Here is a 22,712-nt window from a genome sequence, read left to right on the forward strand (position 1 = left end):
AAAAAAAAAAAAAAAAAATTGTAATAGAGAGGCTTTTGAATGTCCTCTCCACAAAAAAAGGATAAATACATGAAGTGATACCTATATGTGTTATAAAATGATCAATCTTAGTGTACTTTGATCATTTAATAATACATATAGGTATATCAAGACATCAGATGTGTCAGTGTAAAAGAAAAAGAAGTATAATATTAAAAAATATAAATGCTTTAAACACTCCAGTGAGAAACCAGAGTTTGGTACAATGGATAAACAAACAAAAGTATCCAAGAATAAGAAGTTTAAAAGAGAAACTTTAAAATCAAAAACATGAATAGGCTGAGAGTAAAAGGATGAATAAAGACACAGCTTTCAACAGTAACCAAAAGAAAACTGAGGTGTCCAGCTGAGGTGTGCTAATAGTAAACCAAAGAGACCTTAAGACAAAAACTGTACTGGAGATAAAGAAGTACACTTAATGATGAAAAAAATTAATTAAAATAAACAATCTTGGTCGGCACATGTGGCTCAAAGGAGTAGGGTTCCCGCCCCATATTCTGGAGGTGTCGGGTTCTAACCTGGCCCCAGCCAAAAACTGCAATAAATAAATAAATAAATAAATGAATAAACAATGCTAAACATATACAGATAGAGAAAAGTTCCCCAGATACATGAAGGCAAAACTGACAAAATGGAAAAGACAAATTAGACAATTCCATAATTATATATGAATATTTCAGCATCCCGCTTTCAATAATGGAAGATAAACAAAGTTATAAAATCCTTGAAGAACATTATAATCTAATCAGACTTAACAGAAACTACATCCATCAGGGGTGTCCAACCTGCACCCTAAAGCACCCTGGAGAGGTGGGGGTGACTACCAACGAATTAATTAGGACATCATGCTTTTTACATTGCAGGGAGAAAAACACTCTACAAACTAGACTGCCTCTCGTAACATGTGGCATCCAAAACCAATTTAATAAATGTTAAACATTTGTGATTTTGACACCCCTTGGACCCCAGCTTTCCTTGAGGGTAGGTTCCTCTATGAAGTATCATTTCTGCATTTGTAAAACCAACTCAATTTTCATTTAATTCTCTGATATGTGAAAGTTAAATTATGTAGATACAGTCTACTCACAAAACCTCTGTTTATTTTTAGATAAATTTAGACACCATTTTCCAAATTCAACATGCAGGAAATTGCACAACCCCAATATCCTGCTCTTTATGTAGATCATGTCTTTCTCCAGGTGGAAGATTTCCGGGGCTCTTTCTCCCTCTCTTACATTTTTAGACATATCCTAAGCCCATTCTTGTCAGTTAAACAGGAAGAAATATGTTGTCTAACAATTCTTTTCTTCTCAAAACTTTCCTCTCCTTTTATGAACATGTGTTTGGAATCTTTCTTACTCCAGTGGTTGCACTAACTTTTTTTCTCATCACTTCATTTTGTCCTAAAGCAGGACCCAAGTCTATTTCTCCTGAAGTCATCAGACATACCTTCAGACTTGGCTGAGATATAGGGTAACAGAAACACAAATCTGAGTCAGCAAGAGTCATTTCTTATTGCTAAGCAGTCCAGGCTTTGCTCTTCCCTCATCTTCTCTTTGAGAATAAGATATTATTCATTGGGTCTCTAATATTCTCATGGGTAAACGCCTTGTGGGAGCCTGCCTTGTTTCCTGTAGTAAAGTTATTCTTAATAATATGGGATCCTGATAATTCTGTTTGGGAACCTGTTGGGTGTTCATGTATTAGAGGATCTCTACAATTCATTAGTTGTCTATAAAAAGACATTTACCTGATAAATCCAGGTGCCTCAGCTGTACCTTCCTGCCAAACACATGTCAAAACTGACCAGCATCAGATTTTGAAGCGAGAGACACAATTAGCTGCAGAAACCACCGGACCTTCTTTCTCAGCACATTTCAAACCCTCCTTCCTGTGGCCCAGTAGACTGGACCCTGTATATTTCACCTCATTGGTAGCTCCTTTGCTTTTCAGCATGTAAGATGCCCAGCTGCAAAAGTATCACAAAGTTTTTATAAACTTTTTAAAGCTCACTTTCTACTCTCAGTAATCTCCATAGTATTAAGAGACATGAATGAAATGTTAGTTCAGTCTATTTCTTTCTCAAAGGAAGAAAAAAATCTAATAAGTTCTTAAATAGGTTCTATTAAACTTTCAGTACAAAAAATCATTTGAGAAATGTTCTGAGACGTGTTGTCAGAATATTTGAAAGAATGATATAATCATGCTTAACATTGATTAAAAAAAAAAAAAAACACTATACTCCCCTTACTAGCAGCTACTGATAGCTAATCAAAAGTACTATTAATAAATTTCATTTGGTAAATACTTTCTTTTTTACAGAAATGACATGATAAATAGCATATTAGATCAAATATTTTTCATTCACATGAAAACTAGACTTTGTAGTTTTTTGATACAACTTGGTAAAGGCAGCTTTTTTTGAACTACATCCCTTAATTGGAGATCTAACATCTTTCTCTTTTTACGTAAATTTAAGAATGGAAATAGCTTTCATAGGCACAGAATTTCTAAACGTTCTTTATGAATTCATGTGTTTTGGGGACTAATAGAGTTCCACGGGCAAAACAATTATAAAAACGACTATTTGTTTCCTTTTCTTGTGAAGAATACAAGCTTGTTTTTAGGTTCATGATAAAACCTGATTATTAAAAATTTCCATCATTTTGCTGTGGGCATATGATTTGTAAGCATATACTCTTTTATAGAAACACAATTCTACCAAAGAATATTAAGAACATGATTTCTAAATATTATTTCTGGAAGCACCTTTATTGTAACAGAAGTCATTATGTGCGGGAGGAAAAGGGACTCAAATGGGCATCTTGAAAAATTCCTTAATCCTCCAAAGCAGGTGTCTTCAAAATCATCAGGTGTACTTGAAATGTAAGTATTTCTCAAATTCTTCATGTACTTTGAGTGATGACACTAAGTTTTAAAATATTTTATTAACAATGAGAATGTCCAGAATCCTACTACTTTTAAGTATTACATTTTTTATTACATTGTTCCATAGAATAGAGATAACATTGTAAATTCAAAAATTTCTAGTACATAACATTTAATTCTAAACTTCATGCTTTAGATCACCAAAATATTTAAAATATTATGTTTGTAATATGTATTTCTATTAATATCTATATCATATCTCTTAGCATCTTGCATATTTTTTCTTTTATATTATTTTAAATTAAAAACCATTTGCCCCAGAAACATCAAATTATCAAAATGTATCCTATTCAGCAAATACTTGAGGAGTTGGAATCATCATTGATGCTGATAAAACTTTTTCTTAATAATACATATCACATATTGTTTGAAAATATGTATGTATAAATGAATAAAGTTTTGGTAAAGGAATATATTTTATATAAATGTGAAGGGCTTCTTGTTTTTACACCTTGCAATAGTAGTAACAGTCTGTTAAAATGCTCCTTTAAAACATGTAGCCTTTTATTGTTCACTTGAGAATTGTGTTAGCACTGGATGTTACTTTTCCCAAAGCAGACAAGATATAAATGTTAAAGTCATTTTTAGAAGTATACTCATCTGAAAGGATACTTCTAAAAATAAAAGAAGAATTAATGAATCTAGGCATTGAACAGCAATAACTTACATATATCAAAAAAGGGAAACTCAGATATGGGGGTCTCTTACTAGAAGAAAACATTACTATCTATAGTCTTTGGCAAAGGGATTAAATCTGAGTCTAATTGAGCCTCTATATCCAGTTGAAAAATTGTAGGGAACCCAGTAATATCCTGAGAGTAGCCTGTAGCTTTCCTTCTGATTTTTTTTTTTATTTTTCTTAAAAATTATCTGTTGAAGACCATGGGATGCTTGATGTCACTCTTGGAGGAGGTCAAGATGCCTAGATTCATTAATTATTGGGGATTCCAAAGGGTCATATTCTGTTTTTCAATTATTTTTAATACTTGGCTAAAACCCTTTAATATAGAGACACTCTTTCTTCACCTACTCCTTAGTTTCTTGTTATAGACTTCATATAGGAAAGGAAAAATAAATGAGTGATCAATTCTCTTTATCAGTTTTTATTGTAATGAATAGGTTTAGTATTCATTTTAATAATGTTCGCCAAATTAACATTTTAACACTATTATACACTCATAGATACAAACATATTTCTTGGTTTTCATTCATTGTAATTGTCATTCTTACAGATACCAAGTTATCTCATTTTAGCCCACAATTACCTTTTCAAATAGGTTTTGAAGTCCCTTTATCGTAAATATTTTCTTTTCATAATTTTCTTGCTATATTTTACACAAATGTTTTAGGCTGGCCTCAGACCTGAATCAACCATCTATTTAAAAAAACCTGGTTTCTGTTTGAAGCCTATTGTATCACAAAACTATAGTATGAATCATAGGAATGCTCATTACTCCTGAATTAGACTGTTTCTTTCCAAAGGGGTAGAAAATGTATATATCTTTTTTTAAGTTAAAATACTTCATGTATTCAAACTGATATCTTAAATTTAAATCAGGTCTGCAGGGTTTTATTGCTTAATCTCTTCCCTGTTGCATCTGTATCTCTTTTCTTACACCCTGAGAATCTTGGTTCTCAATGCCCCAGAGGATGATAGAATTAGAATATCTTATAATAATTAATTTGCATTACAGCATATTAAAAACACAGGAGTCTCGGTACAATACGAATTTGATCACTAATAGTTATTTTTTGCACATGCTTTTCCATTCTCCCCACATTATTTATAACTTTACTTTTTCTCTGTTGCTGTTTCTATCAACTCTATAAGGAACCATATATTTAATGTTTACTGCCATCCTTATGTCAGTGTCTTTCTTGTCATTTTAATTATGTAAATGCCATGATCCAACTGCACATTGATAATACATGCAGTTTGCTTTATGCTTCTCTAAATTAAAAGTTATTTTGTGGTCCTTGAACTTGAAAGTCTTTGGCTCATGTGTCATTTGCTGGTTATGTCAAATTTGAGTTCACTTTCTGCTGACTAAAAAAGTTGCTGTTGAGAACTTGATGTTAACATAATTTTCTCTCTCTTTTTTTCCCACCTAGATGCTCAAAACACTTCATTGTGTTAGTAATTTTATCATAATATTTTAGTAATGGTAATTCTAGGACAATAATCTCAGCTACATGGTATCTGCCTCAACACGAGCAGATGATTTTTTAATTTCTGAGTAATGTTTTCTACTTAAAGTTTTAGTATTAGTTTTATTTTCTTGATTTGGTTTCCTCCTTGGTGACACCTACTCTCTAGTACTAGATTTTTATTCACCCTTGAAATTTTTACTAAGATCATTTTAAGATGTTTTATTTTTTTAATTATCATGTCTCTTATTTATTTTGAGATGACATCAGTTGCTTTCTTGCTCTTATAAAAATTCTACCGTTTGATTATTATGTCTAAATGAATTTATTTCTTGTATTTTAAATTATTTTATGAGTTATATGAGTTTTCTTTTAAAATCTATTATGATTTTATATGTTATACTAATATCCTAATTTTTTGTTCGTTTGTTTTCTATAAAGTAATAGGTTGTACCTTTATCTGAGTTGTGAACACGTTGTCTGGTGAGCTAGCAGTCTTTATATGGAGGCTATTCCTCTCTTTATGATCTCCTTTTCTCCTTATAATAATTTTGGGCTGGACACGATCTTAATAATTTTTGTTTTATCATTTCAAGTAAATGTTTGTTTTCCCCAGTTTTTAGAAAGAGCTGTGGTCCAAGAGTTTTTTTTTTTCTAATTGTATAATGCTATAATGATACAATCTGCAGTGTAAACTTCCACCTTCAATAGTCTACCACTAACAGAAATCTCCAAGTGACCATTTTAGGTGTTTGGGGTATCAGATTTTTCATACTACTCAGTTCTTTCAGATGTTTTATCCTTCTTCATTTAGTGTGGTTATATCATATATATCAGTCTAGAAATTAATTGCAGATGGCAACAAAAAATTCTAGCTTCAAATGGCCAGTGCTATCCTTCCATCGTTAATATTTTGCAGTTTGGGCAATATGTTAGAAAGGTGAATAAAAATTAAATTATCCTTATAGTGATTTCATACAGAGGAAGCTACTGATACTAACTTCACCTTGTTGTTCTGTCTCTTACTCTGTATTAATCTAGCTGTTTTGCAATCACCTCCAATAACCTTTGTCCCAATACATGCCCGTACCGTAAATATGCCGGCACCAAGTTTAGTAGCCAAAGCCAAAACTTTAAGGAACAACTTTATGGTTCTCAGAACAATATACAACAGAGGAGATTCTGAGAAGGCGACAGCGAGTGCCTATATAAAAACAGGCGGAGAACGATCTGCACAAACTAGAGATATGGTGCCCTCGTGAGTCCCACAGTACCAACAGGAAAAGGGCAAACACTATTTTGCATTATTTCAGATGTGGGAAGAAACAGAGGGAACAGAGGGAATCAATGGAAATTCTTCTTGTTCTGAGAATAAAAGAAGCTTAAAATAACTAGCAAGTATTCATTAGACACCATGGTATCTATTGTTTTAATGCAGTGCTTGAAACACTGACAGACTTTCTGGCTTATCAACATGTTCAAATATGTGGTTTGATAGAACAAGTAAGAACTACTGTTCAATCTATCAGTGGAGTGACTATAGTTTACAATAATCTATCATATATTTCTGAACAGCTAGGGGAGAACAATCAAAACCTATCTAGCATAAATAAAAGACAAATATTTAAGGGGGCAGATATCCCAAGTGCATTGATTTATCTTTTGAAATTCTGTGGATGTATTAAGTTATCACACGTACCTTGGAACTATGTATATCTATCATATATCAACAAAAATAAATTGCATTGGAACTTTTTCTAAAAAGCATAAAAAATAATAGCATAAAATAAGTTGTTTTTTTTTTTTAAAGAGAAAGTTGGCACTGGCCATTTATTTTATTTATTTATTTTATTAAATCATAGCTGTGTATGTTAATGCAGTCATGGGGTACAGTGTGCTGGTTTTATATACACTTTGAAATATTTTCATCAAACTGGTAACATAGCCTTTATGGCATTTTCTTAGTTATTGTGTTAAGACATTTATGTTCTACATTTAGAAAGATTCACATGTACCCTTGTAAGATGGACCATAGGTGTGGTCCCACCAATTACCCTGCCTCCACTCATCCTCTCCCCTCCACTCCCTTCCCTTTCCCCATATTCTTGGGGTATAATTGGGTTATAGCTTTCATATGAAAGCTATAAATTAGTTTCATAGTAGGACTGAGTACATTGGATACTTTTTCTTCCATTCTTGAGATACTTTCCTAAAAAGAATATGTTCCAGTTTCATCCATGTAAACATGAAAGAGGTAAAGTCTCCATCTTTCTTTAAGGCTGCATAATATTCCATGGTGTACATATACCACAATTTATTGATCAATTTGTAAGTCGATGGGCACTTGGGCTTCTTCCATGATTTAGCAATTATGAATTGGGCTGCAATAAACATTCTGGTACAAATACCATTGTTAAAATGTGATTTTTGTTCCTCTGGATATATACCCAGTAGAGGAATTGTAGGATGGAATGGCAGGTCTATTTTTACTTCTCTATGTGTTGTCCAAACATCTTTCCCCAAAAAAGTATTAGTTTGCATTCCCACCAGCAGTGTAGAAGTGTTCCCTTTTCTCCACATCCATTCCAACATCTCTAGTTTGGGGATTTTGTGATATGGGCTAATCTTACTGGAGTTAGATGATATCTCAAAGTAGTTTTGCTGCTGTCTACAATTTATTGCCATATTAAGGTGCATGATATAACCCCTACTGAGTGATAATTATCCAAAACTGAAGGGAAGATATAGTAGTGAAAATCAGACATATGCAATGGCTCACGTCTGTAATCCTAGCTCTCTGGAAGGCCAAGGGGGGTGGATTACTTAAGCTCAAGAGTTTAAGACCAGCCTAAGCAAGTACCCATCTCTAAAAATATATCCTGGTGTTGTGGTGGGCACCTGAATTCCTGGCTACTCAAGAGCCTGAAGCAAGAGGATCACTTGAACCTAAAGTTTGAAGCTGATGTGAGCTGTACTGCCACAGCTCTAGGGCAACTGAGCTCTGGGCAAAAAAGAAAAAAAAGTAAGATATCCTAAAGAACTAAAAGGGTCACCTGGAGATTTGTATTAGTGATAATAGAAGTTGACATGATGATTTGTATCACCTGTTTTTATGACAATGCCTGTGCTATTATTATCAGGTTAAAAGTGTAACATCTGTTCACGATGCCCAGAATTGGTGAACATTTACTTGGAATAAGGGATGGAATGAGGAACCAAAGAATAAATTATAGTGAGTCATGATCAGATCTGCTGAACATCTAAGGCTCTTACAAAAGATGATCCATTGATGTATGAGCCTGTGATACTACAAGGCATTGATAGTATTACAATCAATTGTTATCAAGAGTTACTTGATTATTTATGGGTAACTCCCTATGGTCTAATGATATAGGAAAGAAATAAGTGTATGGGTTTCTTGGTTCATTCAACTTTGAGTGAGTGGAATTAACTAAAGAACTTATGAAATACTAGTAGCTGTGTGTATAATTTTAATTGACTTCTTATGTCACTAGGCCTTTGCCATTTTGTTTGAAGTAACATAAAAGCTATTTAAGCTGATTCTGAGTCATCATTCTTGCCTGGCTCTGAACTCTGACAAGCCTCTGCGGTATAGTCTAGTTTAATCAGAATTAACTGTTTGCTTTCCTATATAGCCTGTAAGCAACACAAATTCTAATCAGCCAGTACTTTTGTTTTATTTACTGTTGTATCCTAAGAGCCTAGTATCATCCTCAATAAATATAGAATAAAAAGATAAATGAGTCTTTCCGTTAAGATGGAATGGGTGTACAGTTGAAGAATCCAAAATCTCCAATTTAATTATGGAGTATAACATTTCAATAATAGTAGGTAAAAGGCATGTAGAATTAAATGGCTATAATGGGAAATTGGGGAGATATTTTTAGAAAGAAAGAAGTCTTCCTATACACTGCACATAAGTAGAGAAAGTGAGGAAATTATGAAATTTATAAAAGGCCTGGTAAAAATCCATAGGAGTAAAGAATCAATAACAAAATATTTCTCAATACTACATAGTATACAAGAGCAGAGTAAAAAAATACTTCTATATTTTTAACTGAGAAGAAATAGTGGAGCCATCCACTTAATATACAAAGGCTGTCTAGATGAACTCAGTGTGAAACATTCAGATTTTGAGCTGATGATGCACATTAATTTAGAGAAGTCTTTAAGATAATTGTTATGGAACTATAGTAGGAAAGACAAGTGAACATTAGCAGCATTAATTATTTTAGCAATCAGCTTAAAGCTTTTGACTGAGGAGAGCTGTTCAATGATACAAGGATGGTATTGGCTTTTTATTTCTACAGGTGTTCAAATACACTATTTATCAGAATTATTTATGGACTTTCTATTTCAGAAATCCTGTTTTCCTTCACTTTTTCTGTATATAGCAGATGTATATAGCTTTCAACTCTGTTATATTTTTTAAGAAGTTTCATCTTTTTATAAGTGTAACAGAAGTAAAATCTTCTACCCCAACAATTTTTATGTAACATTTTCTTTTTTTTTCTCTGTGTGTTTAACATTTCATCAATTTTGAGTATAGATGAATAAAATATTTAAAAATCACTTAGAGTAATTCTGCAGAAATACTATACTGAATTTCATACTCGAAACAATATTAGCAACAGTAAGTCAAAATGCATACAGGGCCAAATGCTTTTAATTCCCTTCCAGATGTAATTATGAGCATATACACAGATGGCAGGTAGCGCAGTTTAGTTATATAAAAGAAAGTGCATGAATAATAACTAAAGTTTGGACAACAAAAATAAGTTGTATTACCTATAAAGTGATAGCCTAAAAGATGTGTTGAATTCTGTATCTGGTTTAAAAAGAGGGGATCTGATTGACTTTGCAATCTCAATAAGATGAAATTGTGAAAAACAGTAGTGACTAAATGATGGAGAGCACATCTAAATAGCTGCTTAACATTGCAGAGTGATGCAACCTTGTCCCATTGAAGATCTGAGGGAGCAGCTGAAACATTCAGATAAACAATGTTTAGACAACAGAGAAGCTGGCCACAAGCTTTTCTGAACATCTAAAATATCGTATGTAAGCAAGCATTCAGAAACGACTACTATGTTTCTAAAAAAGGAACAGCTATCCACACCAATAGTTCATACTGCAAAATCATTCAGTATCTCTTTTCTCAGGAACACAGAAGAACATTGAATGTGATGCTTTATCCTCATGTAGTCAATATATTGCATTATTCTACCATATGTTTTCATTTACACTTCTCAGATTGTCACTAAACATATATAAAAATAAAAATAAATGATTTAGTCTACTCTCAAACAATGAAAACTGAGTAAATCATAGTGTACTTAAATCCTGACTGCATTCCTGATTTTAAAAAGATTAACACATAATTAAAACACTATTTTCAAAGTGAGACTTTTTTTCCAATAAAAGCTAGCTGAAAGGTTGAGAATGCAGACTTTATTTCTGATGAAGAGAAATAGTCTTCAAGGTTTAAACATGTTTCAAAGATCCATTGTATATGTCTGAATTTGAATTACATAAGCACAAACATGACCTTGACCACCTTTATAGGAATGTGGATCAAACATGGCAAAATCTTTATAATTTTATTTAAGGTGATTTGGTTTATCACATATTTAGTGGCAGTAGATGAGTATTTGTACCTAAATCATTACGTCTATATACTTCAAACAAGAAATCCAAATGCTTACATTCTGATAAATTTCTAAATCAAATCTGATCCACCATGTAGGAAAAGGTGCTTTCATCATCCAAAGACTGAAGGGAGAATATAAATTACGTAATGTCTACTATGCAGAATATTAAATTCCACATAGTTTTGATTTTTCTCAATTAAAACAAAATAACTATACTTATTGCTGTAATCACTTCTAATTCCTGGGTCAATCCTAAAATGAATATCTTGCCAAATTGGAATATACGACTATGCCTTAGGAAATAAAGAAGCTAATGTTAATTTCTTTGTAATACATGATATATGCATGCGAGGAAAAAAACTTATTTTAAGAACTGCAGTGAGTTTTCATTTTTAAAATTTTATTTGATTGTAGCAAGAACTCATAACGTGTTATATATCCACTTAAAACAATTTTAAGTGTAAAATACAGTAGAACTATAGGTGTAATGTTGCAGGGCAGGTATCTACAGCTTACTCATCTTGCTTAACTGACATTTTATTTATGCCTGTTGGTTAACAACTCCCAACTTCTTCCTCCCCCAACCCCTGGCAACCACCATCATGCTCTTTAATTCTATGAATTTTACTATTTTTGTGTTGTATTCATATGAGTGAAATCATGCAGAATTTGCCTTTCTGTGACTGACTTATTTCACTTGGCTTGATGTCCTCCAGGTTTATCTATGTTATTGCATCCTGCAGAATTTTCTTCTTCTTTGTGGGCAGGCTGAATAGTCATTACATACACTAGCTAGACCACATTTTCTTCATCTATTCTTCTATTGATGGACAGGTTGTTTCTACATGTTGGCTATTGTGAATAGTGAGACAATGAACACAGGAGTTCCTATATCTCTTCAATGCTCGGGGTCACGAATTATCAGGAAAATGCAAACCAAAATTACAATGACATATTATTTCCCCTCCATCAGGATATCTATTATCAAAAAGACAAAAGACAACCAGAGAGAGAATGTTGGAGAGAATGTGGATAAATTGGAACCCCTGCATGCCGTTGGTGGGAATCCAAAATGGTGCAGCAACAATGGAAAACAAATGAAGAGTCTTCAAAATTTTGAAATGAAACCACTATACCATTCAGGAGGATCCAGCAAGCACACTTCTGGGTTTTTATACAAGAGAATTGAAATCAGGACCTCGAAGAGATTTTATCATTCCTGTAGTGACTTTTACACTCAAGCCAATGTTATATCCTTGAGCAAACTTAAACTCCCCACACCCCACCATTTTTCCACATCTATTTGTATTTCCATTATTCTGAAGGTTAGCAAACTTTTTTTTTTCTGTAAAGAGACAGATAGTTGGTACTTTTGGCTTTGCAGGTCATCAATCTTCATTATTCACTGATTCTGTATTTACAGATTTGCCTACTCCCTAAAATATATGTGTAACCCCCAAATTAATATTTACCTGTTTTTGCCATACACGTGAACATAAGAGGAGCAGGGAGAACTTTGAGTTGACCAACACCCATATTCACCATTGAGATAATTAGATAATATTTCTTGTTGTTGCAGATCTCACCACTGTAAACAAGTGTCCTTTTCATGGTCTATTTAGTGCCACATATCCCTAGGACTAAGTACTTAGTGAAAGTTCCCCTAGCTTGGTGCACATAATTTATTAGAGTAGTTCAGTGGGAGGTGACCTATTTTTGAGCTGAAGTGGACCAAGGTAGATTTTATTATAAGGTAATATTTAAGTTTGAAATGGGTATACCAATTAAGAATGTGGAGCTGGGAAAGTCATTCCTGGCATGGAAAGTCAACCAAGAGGCCAAACATTACTGTATTTATTAGGCGAATGGTTTGTATATTAGTCTGAATCTTCCCTAGAGTGCATATGAAGATGATATTAAGTATATGAAGATTTTATTTAAAAGAGTAAACATGAGAAATTTTTAAAGTCTGGAAAAGTTAGAGTGAGCAAGTCTGACTCTGAGCGATGGAGGAAGATCACCAAGTAGTCCACGGCCAAAGCCAGCCTCGTGTCTCTCACAGGAGGCGTGGGGGCACAGGCTGCGATGCTTTGTGATTGGCTGGGGACAGCACAGGAAGTTCACTAGGCGCGAAAGGTGAGAACCTCCAAAAGGCGCCATCTAACTCCCTGGCTCAGTACACTCCTGAAGCTGGGGTTCTGGAGGTCTAATCTCATGGTCACCACAGCTTGTTAGAACTATTCATTTTTAATTAGGCTTATGCAGTATATTAAAATACTTAACTTGTAGACGCTGAAAAAATTAGAGATATTATGATATTACCATTAAAATAATATACCAATATATTATACCAATATACCAATATATTACAATATTACCATTAAAAAAAAAGATTCTGAAGTAGACAGGCTAGATTATGGAACATGATGGAAAAGACTTTGAATCCTAGATACCCTATATTGTGGTGTTATGCAAGATATCTAATGCCTCTGAGTCATATTTTCTTAATTTGTAAACTATTCCAATTTTATACATTTGTTCAGGGGAAAAAAAAATGACAATGCATGTAAATTGCCTTGCACTATGCCCAAAGCAGAGACAGGGGAAAAAATGGTAATATCTTCCTGATTTTAAATTTAACTAAATTTGTTTATAAAGGTTTTGAAAGATTTACATTTCCAGTGAAGGAAAAGTATTTAAATTTAGATAATCAATATTTGTTCCTTTGTACTAATGTCATTATCAATAAAATATTATATCCTTATTGGTCTGTCTTACTTGGTTTGCCACTAATTTGTAACAGTAATTTAAAAGGCAGCCATTATAAAGGCACCTGTCACAGAATTTCATTTTGTTCTAATAGGTCATGAAAGTCATTATGGTTTCATTATAGAATAGTTCTATGAGTGATAGATTATGAGGACATTTTCATATGTCAGCAAAATAACCACTGCAAGGGAAATTATTACTGAACATATATATCTATTAAACAATGTGCACAATGAAAATCATTAAAAAATGAAGGAACTACAAGAAATACATACTAATTTTTGATACAACTTTACAATGAGTTACTATTTCACCTTCTGATAATTTGTATTAGTTTATTCAAAGCATATGATGCATAAAAATTTTGGTTATACAGGTCTCATGAATACATATATGGTTTCTTTTTTATTTTTAAATTATTATGCGTATAGACTAGTTTATATTTAAAGGGTACTTGTGATGTTTTGATACAAACCTATGATATGAATTAATCAAATCAGATTAGGATAATTGTGATCTTGCCAATACCACTCTTTTAGTTATTTGAATGTATACTCTGACCTGTTGTATAACTTGAAGTTGGGTAATGTGATTTGTTCAGAATTTTTTGTTTGTTTTGTTTTTCTTTTACTTAGGATGACTGTGGATATTCTTGGTCTTTTATGGTTCTACAAAAATTATAGATGAATTTTCTATATCTGTGAAGAATGTCAGTGGTATATTGATATTTTCATGGGGACCTCATTGAATCTGTACATTGCTTTGAGTTTTGATTCTTAGAATCAGTAAACATGAAATATTTTGATTTATTTGTGTTCTCTTTAATCTCTTTCATCTGTGTTTTATAGTTCAAATTATAGAGATCTTTCGCTTCTTTGACTAAGTTTACTCCTAAATATTTTATTTTTTTGTGGCTATTGTAAGTGGGAATACTGTTTTGTTTTCTTTTTTAGATTGTTCCCTGTTGACATATAGAAATGCTACTGATTTTTGTATTTTTGGTTTTGCATCCTGAATTTTTCATCAATTCTAATAGTTTGGGGGCTGGAGGCTTCAAGTTCTCTAAAGGTAAGCTCATAACATCTGCAAACAAGGATAATTTGACTTCTTACTTACTAGTTTGGCTGCCCTTTATTTTTCTTTCTTATCTGATTTCTCTAGCTAGAAATTCCAGTACTGTGTTTAATGAGAGTGGTGAAGGTGAGTATCTTTGACTTGTTTCGGATCTTAAGGAAAGGCTGTCAGTTTTTCTGCACTCAGTATGATACTCACTTTGGATCTATCTTATAGGGATTTTTATCATGTGAAGGTAAATTCCTTTCATACCAAGTATTTGAGAATTTTTATCATGAAACAGTGTTGATTTTCAATAAATGCTTTTCAACATCAATTGAAATAATCATGTGGTTTTTGTTCATCATTTTGTTGAAATAATGAATTATGTTGATTGATTTGAGCTGAATAATTATGCCGAATTATTATTGCAATCCTGGGATGAATCCTAATTGATCATGATATATAATCTTTTTTTTTCCATGAAAAGAGTATAGTCTCTTATTGGTTTTTGTTCATACATATGAATCTTCAAATTTCAATAATAAAATTCAATACATTTGATTCCTTAGTCATAAAAAGTGCACATTATTTACATGTTGCCAAAGTCCATACAAAAAATCACAAGGGTGTGATTGACTCTATGCCCGAAACCGTCACTGTGAAGGAGGAGGGAGCCAGATAATCATGTGACATACATTTAGAGATTAAATTACAGATATGCACAATGTATATGGCACTATTTATTAATATTGCTAACACCTTCCTCTTAAAGACAGGCATTGTTAAGGAACTGATAATTTTAAAGAGAGGTGTATGTCTTTTGTTTATTGAAAGATATTTTCTTTAAATTGTTTCTTCTTGATACTCCTCAAAATGAAAAAATTGCCAAATTATACCTGTTTTCTGGTGACATCTTGAAGCATAGTAAGAAATCAGAGGATTTGATGTAAAATCTTTTCAATATGCTCTTGACTTTAGTTTGCTAGTATTTTGTTGAGGATTTTTACATTTATATTCATTAGAAATTGGCTAATATTTGTCTTTTTGTTATGTCCCTGCCTGATTTTTGCATTTATATTCATCAGAGATTGGCTAATAGTTGTCTTTTTGTTATGTCTCTGCCTGATTTTGGTATGAGGGGGACACAGGTCTTATAAAATGAGTTTGGGATTATTCCCTACTCCTCAGTTTTTTGAAACATTTAAAGTAGAATTTGCATTGGTTCTTCTTTGAATGCTGGCTGAATTCAGCAGTGAAGTCATCATGTGCTGGGCTTTTCTTTGATGGTAGACCTTTTATTGCTTCATCTATCTCAATACTTTTTATTGGTTTATTCAGGTTTTGGATTTCTTCTTGGTTCAATCTTGGTAAGTTGTATATGTCTAGAAATGTGTCAGTTTCTTGTAGGTTTTCCAATTTATTGGCTTATTCATAGTAGTCTCTAGCGATCCTTTAGATCTCTGCAGTGTTGGTTGTCTCTTTTTTTATGTCTGATCTCATTTATTTGGGCGTTCACTCTTTTTTCTAAATATGGTGTGTCAATTTTGTTTATCTTCAAAAAGTAACTTCTTGTTGATATTTTGTAAATTTTTTTGTCTTCAATTTCATTTATTTCTACTCTGATCTTTGTTATTTCTTTTCTTCTACTAATTTTGGGTTTGATTTGCTCTCGTTCTTTTAGTTATTTGAGATATTTCAATAGTTGTTTATTTGAACCTTTTCTACTTTTGATGTAGAATGTATTGCTGTAAATTTTCTTATTACTGTTCTTGTTGTATTCCATAGATTTTGATATGCTGTGTTCCTATTTTCATTTGTTTCAAAAAATATTAAATTTTCTTCTTAATCTCTTCATAGATCCACTGGTTATCCAATACCATATTGCTTAATGTCCATGTGTTTGTATATGTTCTGGTATTTCTCTTGTAATTGATTCCCAGTTTTACTTCTTTGTTCTCAGAGAAAATACTTAGTGTTTTTTAAAGTTTTTTAAGATTCATTTTGTGAGCCTAAAATATTCTTGAGAATAAACCATGAGCTGAAGAAAAGAAGTTGTATTCTGAAGCTGTCGGAGGAAATGTTCCATGAATATATATTAGATCTATTTGTTCTATAGTGCTGATTAAGCCCAACATTTCTTTGTTGATTTTCAGTGTGGATGATCTGTCCAGTTCTGAAGGTGGTGAGGTATCCAAATATGATTTTATTGGGTTCTATCTGTCTCTTCAGATTTGATAATATTTGCTTTATACATTTGTGTGTGCTAGTGTCATGCCACTCTGTCCTGGCCTGTATGGTTTCCACTTAGAAATCTGTTTCCATTTGTATTGGAGCACCTTTACTTTTTTTTTTTCTTTTTTCTTGCTCCCCTTAAGACCTTTATTTATCTATGACCTATGGAAACTTGCTTATTAATGCCTTGAGATAGTCTTCTTTAGATTAAAGCTACTTAGTATTCTATGACTGTTTTGCACTTGAATATTTATATTATTCTCTAGTTTTGGAAAATTCTCTGCTATCCTTTCTTCAAATAAACTTCCTACCTCTATATTTATCCACTTATCTATACTCTATCTATCTATCCATCATCTGTGTATTTTTCTATCTCTTTCTGTCTCTCTCTTCTTCCTCTTTAAGAACAAGAATACATTTATCATTTTGAGGCTGCAGATCTTGATCGTGTGGTATGTGTGCAAGAGGATACTGCAGATCTTGATTGTGTGGTATGTGTGCAAGAGGATATTCTTTATTCTTTTTTCTCTTCTGTGTTATTTTCAAGTAGTCTGTTCTTAAGCTAATCCTTCTTCAATAGCCAATTCTGCTGTGGAAGGACTCTGACACATTTCTTAATTTGTCAATAGTGTTCTTCACCTCTAGAAGTTCTGCATTTAAAAAAATTATTTCTATCACTTTTTAAGTTTCTCAGATAGTCTTCTGAATTCCCTCTCTGTGTTTTCTCAAAGTTCATTGAGCTTCTTAGGAAAGCTACTTAAGATTTTTTGTTCAAAAGTTCATCTATCTCCATTGCTCCAACATTGGTCATTAGAACCTTATTTATGTTGTTAGGTTGTTAAGTGAGGTCCTGTTTTCCTAGATGTTCTTTATTATTTTTTTTTCCTGTATGTTCCTGATGCTGGTGGTCTGAACATTGAAGACTTAGGTATTTATTTTAATCTTTCCAATCTACACTCATTTGCATAATCCTTTTTTAAAAGGCCTTCCAGATATTCAAGGGCAATTGAGTGTTGTAATCTTAAGTCTTTGGTCACTGAAGCCATATTAGCACTGGGAGTGTCCCACACCCAGTAGTGCCATGATTCTTCCAAACTCACATTGGTATCACCTTTGTGGATTTGGGTAAGCCAAAAGAGAATTTCTCTGTATTCTAAAAAGAGTGATGGAAAAAATCAAGATGGTATTGGGAAGATCAAAGAAGATGGCTAAGACAACAAGTACAGAGGCCTGTAGGCCATTCTAAGGCTTTTATTGTCATTGATATGGAAAGAGAGTAGAGAGATTTTGGCACAGTTGAATGTGATCTGACTTATGGTTTAAACAGATCACACTGCTTTATGGAGAATAGACTCAAGGATCAAAAGGGGAAGCGTGTTGCGAAGCTATTGGAACAGAATAGGAGGAAGGATGGTGGATTAGTGGAGGGTGGTGGCAGTGATGATACAAAAAAAAAAAAAAAGCAGAGAGAAGTACAAGAAAGAAAAGATGAAAGTTTGAATAAAATTTGTAGGTATACTGATAAGACCTTTTAACACATGAGATCTATTTTTAAAAAAGAGCTGCATTTAAAATAGAGAAAGAAATTAAAATGCCTCCCATGTTTTTATTCTGAAAAATTATAAGAATAGAATTTTCAAGTATCAAGAGAGAAATCTGTTAGTTGGACAATGTTTGGGGACCTAAAGAAAATGTAAGTTAATGAACACAATGCTTGGTTTGGCAAAAATATATATTGAAAAATAGAAATAGAAGACACATTCTCTATGTGTAAAAATATTGAAGGTGAAACCAAGGATTTTATTTTGTAGATTAGAAGTCTTTTAAATCACCTTCCTTTCTTCAATCCTTTCTTCCCCCCTTCCTTTTATAGAACATGAATTTTTTAAATTTTTTATAAGCACTTTGTAGACTGATACTTTTAGCTTACTGTAAAATAAATTATGATTTTTCCATGTGAAATTAAATTTGCCATGTGATCAAGTAAAAGCTATTAAAAAAGATAGGCTTTGGGCTTTGCTCTTTACAGTCTCTAAATAAAGTGCATGAAATACAGTGAAGAGCTCCTCTCTGTCTCCACTTGGATCTTCTATCCACATCCAGCATCTACTTTTTCTGATCTTTCAGAATGTCACAGATAGCATCTTAAAACTTTGTAAAGTCCATTGATTCAAATTCTCTATAAACTATCTTCTCAGAGGCAGGTCATCTTTGGTTTCTAGGGTTTTTCATTTAGCCTTTCATTAAAATCATCTAAAAATGTTTCAGGAGAACTGCTTTTTAACATACAAAATCAAGTCTGGTGTGACCGTCTTCTCAGAATTGTTTCTGAAAGGTATTGTGGAAAAATCACAGAAATATAGTTTATAAAGAATCATGTTTAAAAGTTTGAAATTAATCTGTTCAAAGATGAAAATTAGTTGACCAAATAAAATTTTCCGTCAAATAAAAAGAAAAATTCTATAACTTGCTTTTTTCCCTCTAAAAAATATAAGCAAAGACTTTCTTATTATATACCTTTTAGATAAAAAGATCACCCTAGAAACACAGAGAAAATGGGAAAATATAAAAGTATATTGTTAATTAAAAGCAATATAAAGCTTGATACTATAGTTATACAATTTTACAAGTATATATGTAGAATTAAATGAAATCTTAATGCACCTCATTATTTTGTGACAGATCTAGATTTCTGATAGCTTTTAGAAACATAATCTGTAACTACCTCATTGCTACGTATTTTCATTTAGATGGGTTATTTTAAATGCTTAATGCAAAAAAGTGGAATGATTGCACATCACAGAGACATATGATTATCAATAAATTTATTTGGAAAATTAATGATTAGCCAATACAATCTTAGATAATAAGAACAAAGTGAGAGGCCTAGCTTTACCAGGCTTGAAAGCTATACTACTGGCTGGGCAGTGGCTCACATCTGTAATCCTAACACTTGGGAGGTTGAGGCAGGTGGATTGCCTGAGCTCACGGATTCAAGACCAGCATGAGCTAGAGAGAGACCTTGTCTCAAAAAATAGCCAGGCATGTTGGGGGCACCATTAGTCCCAGATACTTGAAAATCTGAGGCAAGAAAATCAAGTGAACCCAAGAGTTTGAGGTTGCTGTGAGCTGTGATTGCACAGCACTCTACTAAGGATGACAAAGTGAGACTCTGTGTTTTTTAAAAAAAAAAAAAGCTATACTACAAGGCTATAGAGTTAAAAACAGCATGGAACTGGCCTCCCTAAAGAGACAGAGATAGACATATGGATCAGAACACAGAACCTGAGGTGAAATCATCCTCATATTCTCATCTGATTTTTGACTAAAGAAATAAAGGCACACACTGGGGAAAAGAATACCTATTCAATAAATGATGCTGGGAAACCTGGAAAGCCACGTGTAAGTGACTGAAACAGAATTTGCACCTTTCACCACTCACAAAACTGAATTCATGATGGATAAAAGATTACATCTAAGGCATGAAACTATAAAAATCCTAGACAAAAATGTTAGAAAAACTCTTGCAGATATCAGCCTAGGCATAGAGTTGCAAAATAATCACAGCAACAACAAAAATATATAAATAGGACCCCATCAAATTAAAAAGCTTCTGCACAGCCAAAGACACAATCAAAAGAGCAAATGGACAACACACAGAATGGGAGCAAATATTCACATGCTGTACATCTGATAAAGAACTGATACCTGGAATCCTCAACTCACTCAAGCAAATTAGCAAAGAAACAATGAAAAAATTCCATTAAAAAGTAGGCAAGAGACATGAACAGACATTTTTCAAATGAAGATATACTAATGGCCAATAAACTCATGAAAAATACACTCAACCTCTCAAATTGTTAGAGAAATGCAAACCAAAACCATAATAAAATATCACCTATCACCTAACTCCAATGAGAATGGCTTGTCTTAAAAATTCCTGACACAATAGATGCTGGTGTGGATGCAGAGAGAAAGGAACTCATACACTGTCGGGTGGGACTGCAAACTAGTACGCCCTCTGTCCTCTGTGGAAAACTGAGCAGAAATGCCTCAAAGAACTTAAAGCAGACTTACCATTTGATCCAGAAATATCACTGCTGGGTATATACCCAAAGGATAAAAGGTCATTTATAAAAAAAGGACACCTGCACTTAAAGTATTTATTGAAGTACAACTCTGAAACAAATTTTAGTGTGGAAAAAACTAAGGTGCCCACCAATACATGAATTGATTATTAAATGTGGAATATGTGTACTGTGCACTACACAGTACGATTATTAAATGTGGTATACTGTACTGAGCACTACTCTGCCATTAAAAAAAAAATGGCTGGATAGTACTGAAAACCCTTCTTCAAAGAGAAACAACACAAGAATGAAGAAACAAACACGTGTACTTAATGAAAATACATAATTTTGAGCTAATTGATTAATGCATAAGTGCTCATATATAGAAGTAAACCTCAATGAAAATCAAGCTGGGGTTAAGGAGCTTAGGTAAATTCATGCAGATTGGGCAGAGGACACACTATCTGGCTGAAGGGCACCCTTATGACTTAGACCCAACCTATACAAAAACAAAGTATGTAAACGAGATATGTGTACCCCCTAATATTCCAAATTAAGAAGAAACAAGTCCCAATATTACTAAAAAGAAGTAACAAAAAAACAAAAGAGAGAGAGAGAGAGAAAGACACGAAGGAAAACGGAGAATTAAATTGATTACTCAAACTCAGGACCAGAAATTTCTGTAATGAGGTAATAAAATAGGTTCATATTTATTTTCAAAAATAAAATGCTTTCAGCTTAGATACATTCTTAATGTGAAGATGATTAGCTAGATTCCATCCCCTCTCCATGCACCGTATTACACCAGAACAAAAACTCTCTAAGGTAGAGTTAGAACAGAGTTGAAATATACAAAATGCAACCCTTCCTAAGATAATAAAGAAATGGTCATAGGATATTAGAGAGGAAAAACACAATTTAGAAAAAGTGTATGTATGACTACAATGGATAATAGCTGTCAGATTTTCAGCTATTTGTAAGCAATCCCAAAGGATGAGAACATGTAATGTTTTGATACATTTGTAGTCTGGTGAACCAAATTTCAATAACTGCAAAGAAATTTTGATGAATAATTTACTGAAATGACATTAATGAGTACACCAACAGTGATACATGTAAACTTAGACTGAAATACAGAACACTAGTCACGCAAAGAGGTCATTCTAAATTGGAAAAAAAGAAATGAATCTGTATTTCAAAGAGTAAGGACAGGAATTCAATTACTTTCATAACTTCCATACCTAATTTGCCTCACTTGTAAAATAAAAAGAACAGTTTCCCAGAGTTTCTCCAAGTATTAAAAGTGGCAGATGTAAAACCTTCTGAGAAGTTGCCGACAACTAGTAAATTGCTCTTTTTTGATACTTGCCTTTACCGGATAGCATGACCAAAAGGCAAGATCACTGGATTACTTATTAATCCCATAGTCGAAATACTTTGAATTTTAACTAAATATGTACAGCTTAAGTTTATTTTTCTCAATTTCTAAACAACTCTTATTCTAAGATTTTTATCTACTGTTGTTTCTGCATTTCCTATTGACATATTCCAAGTAAAAGTAACTATAAATCACGTACTAATTCACACATAAATCAAGTTCCAAAACTTAGATATAAACTAATTCCTTAACAGTTTTGAAGACATGTGATATGTTTTTGGAGAAAGAGGCGCAGTGCTAAAGTGAGATCTCCTCCAAAGTTCAAGTATGTTTAACAACTAAAGATATAAAACATAGTCACAATTCAGTAAAGGCTGGTTAAAATAATATTTCATTTTC

This window comes from Otolemur garnettii, unplaced genomic scaffold (assembly GCF_000181295.1).
Source record: "Otolemur garnettii isolate 467f Iridium unplaced genomic scaffold, OtoGar3 scaffold00016, whole genome shotgun sequence".
In the NCBI taxonomy this organism is placed as follows: Eukaryota; Metazoa; Chordata; class Mammalia; order Primates; family Galagidae; genus Otolemur; species Otolemur garnettii.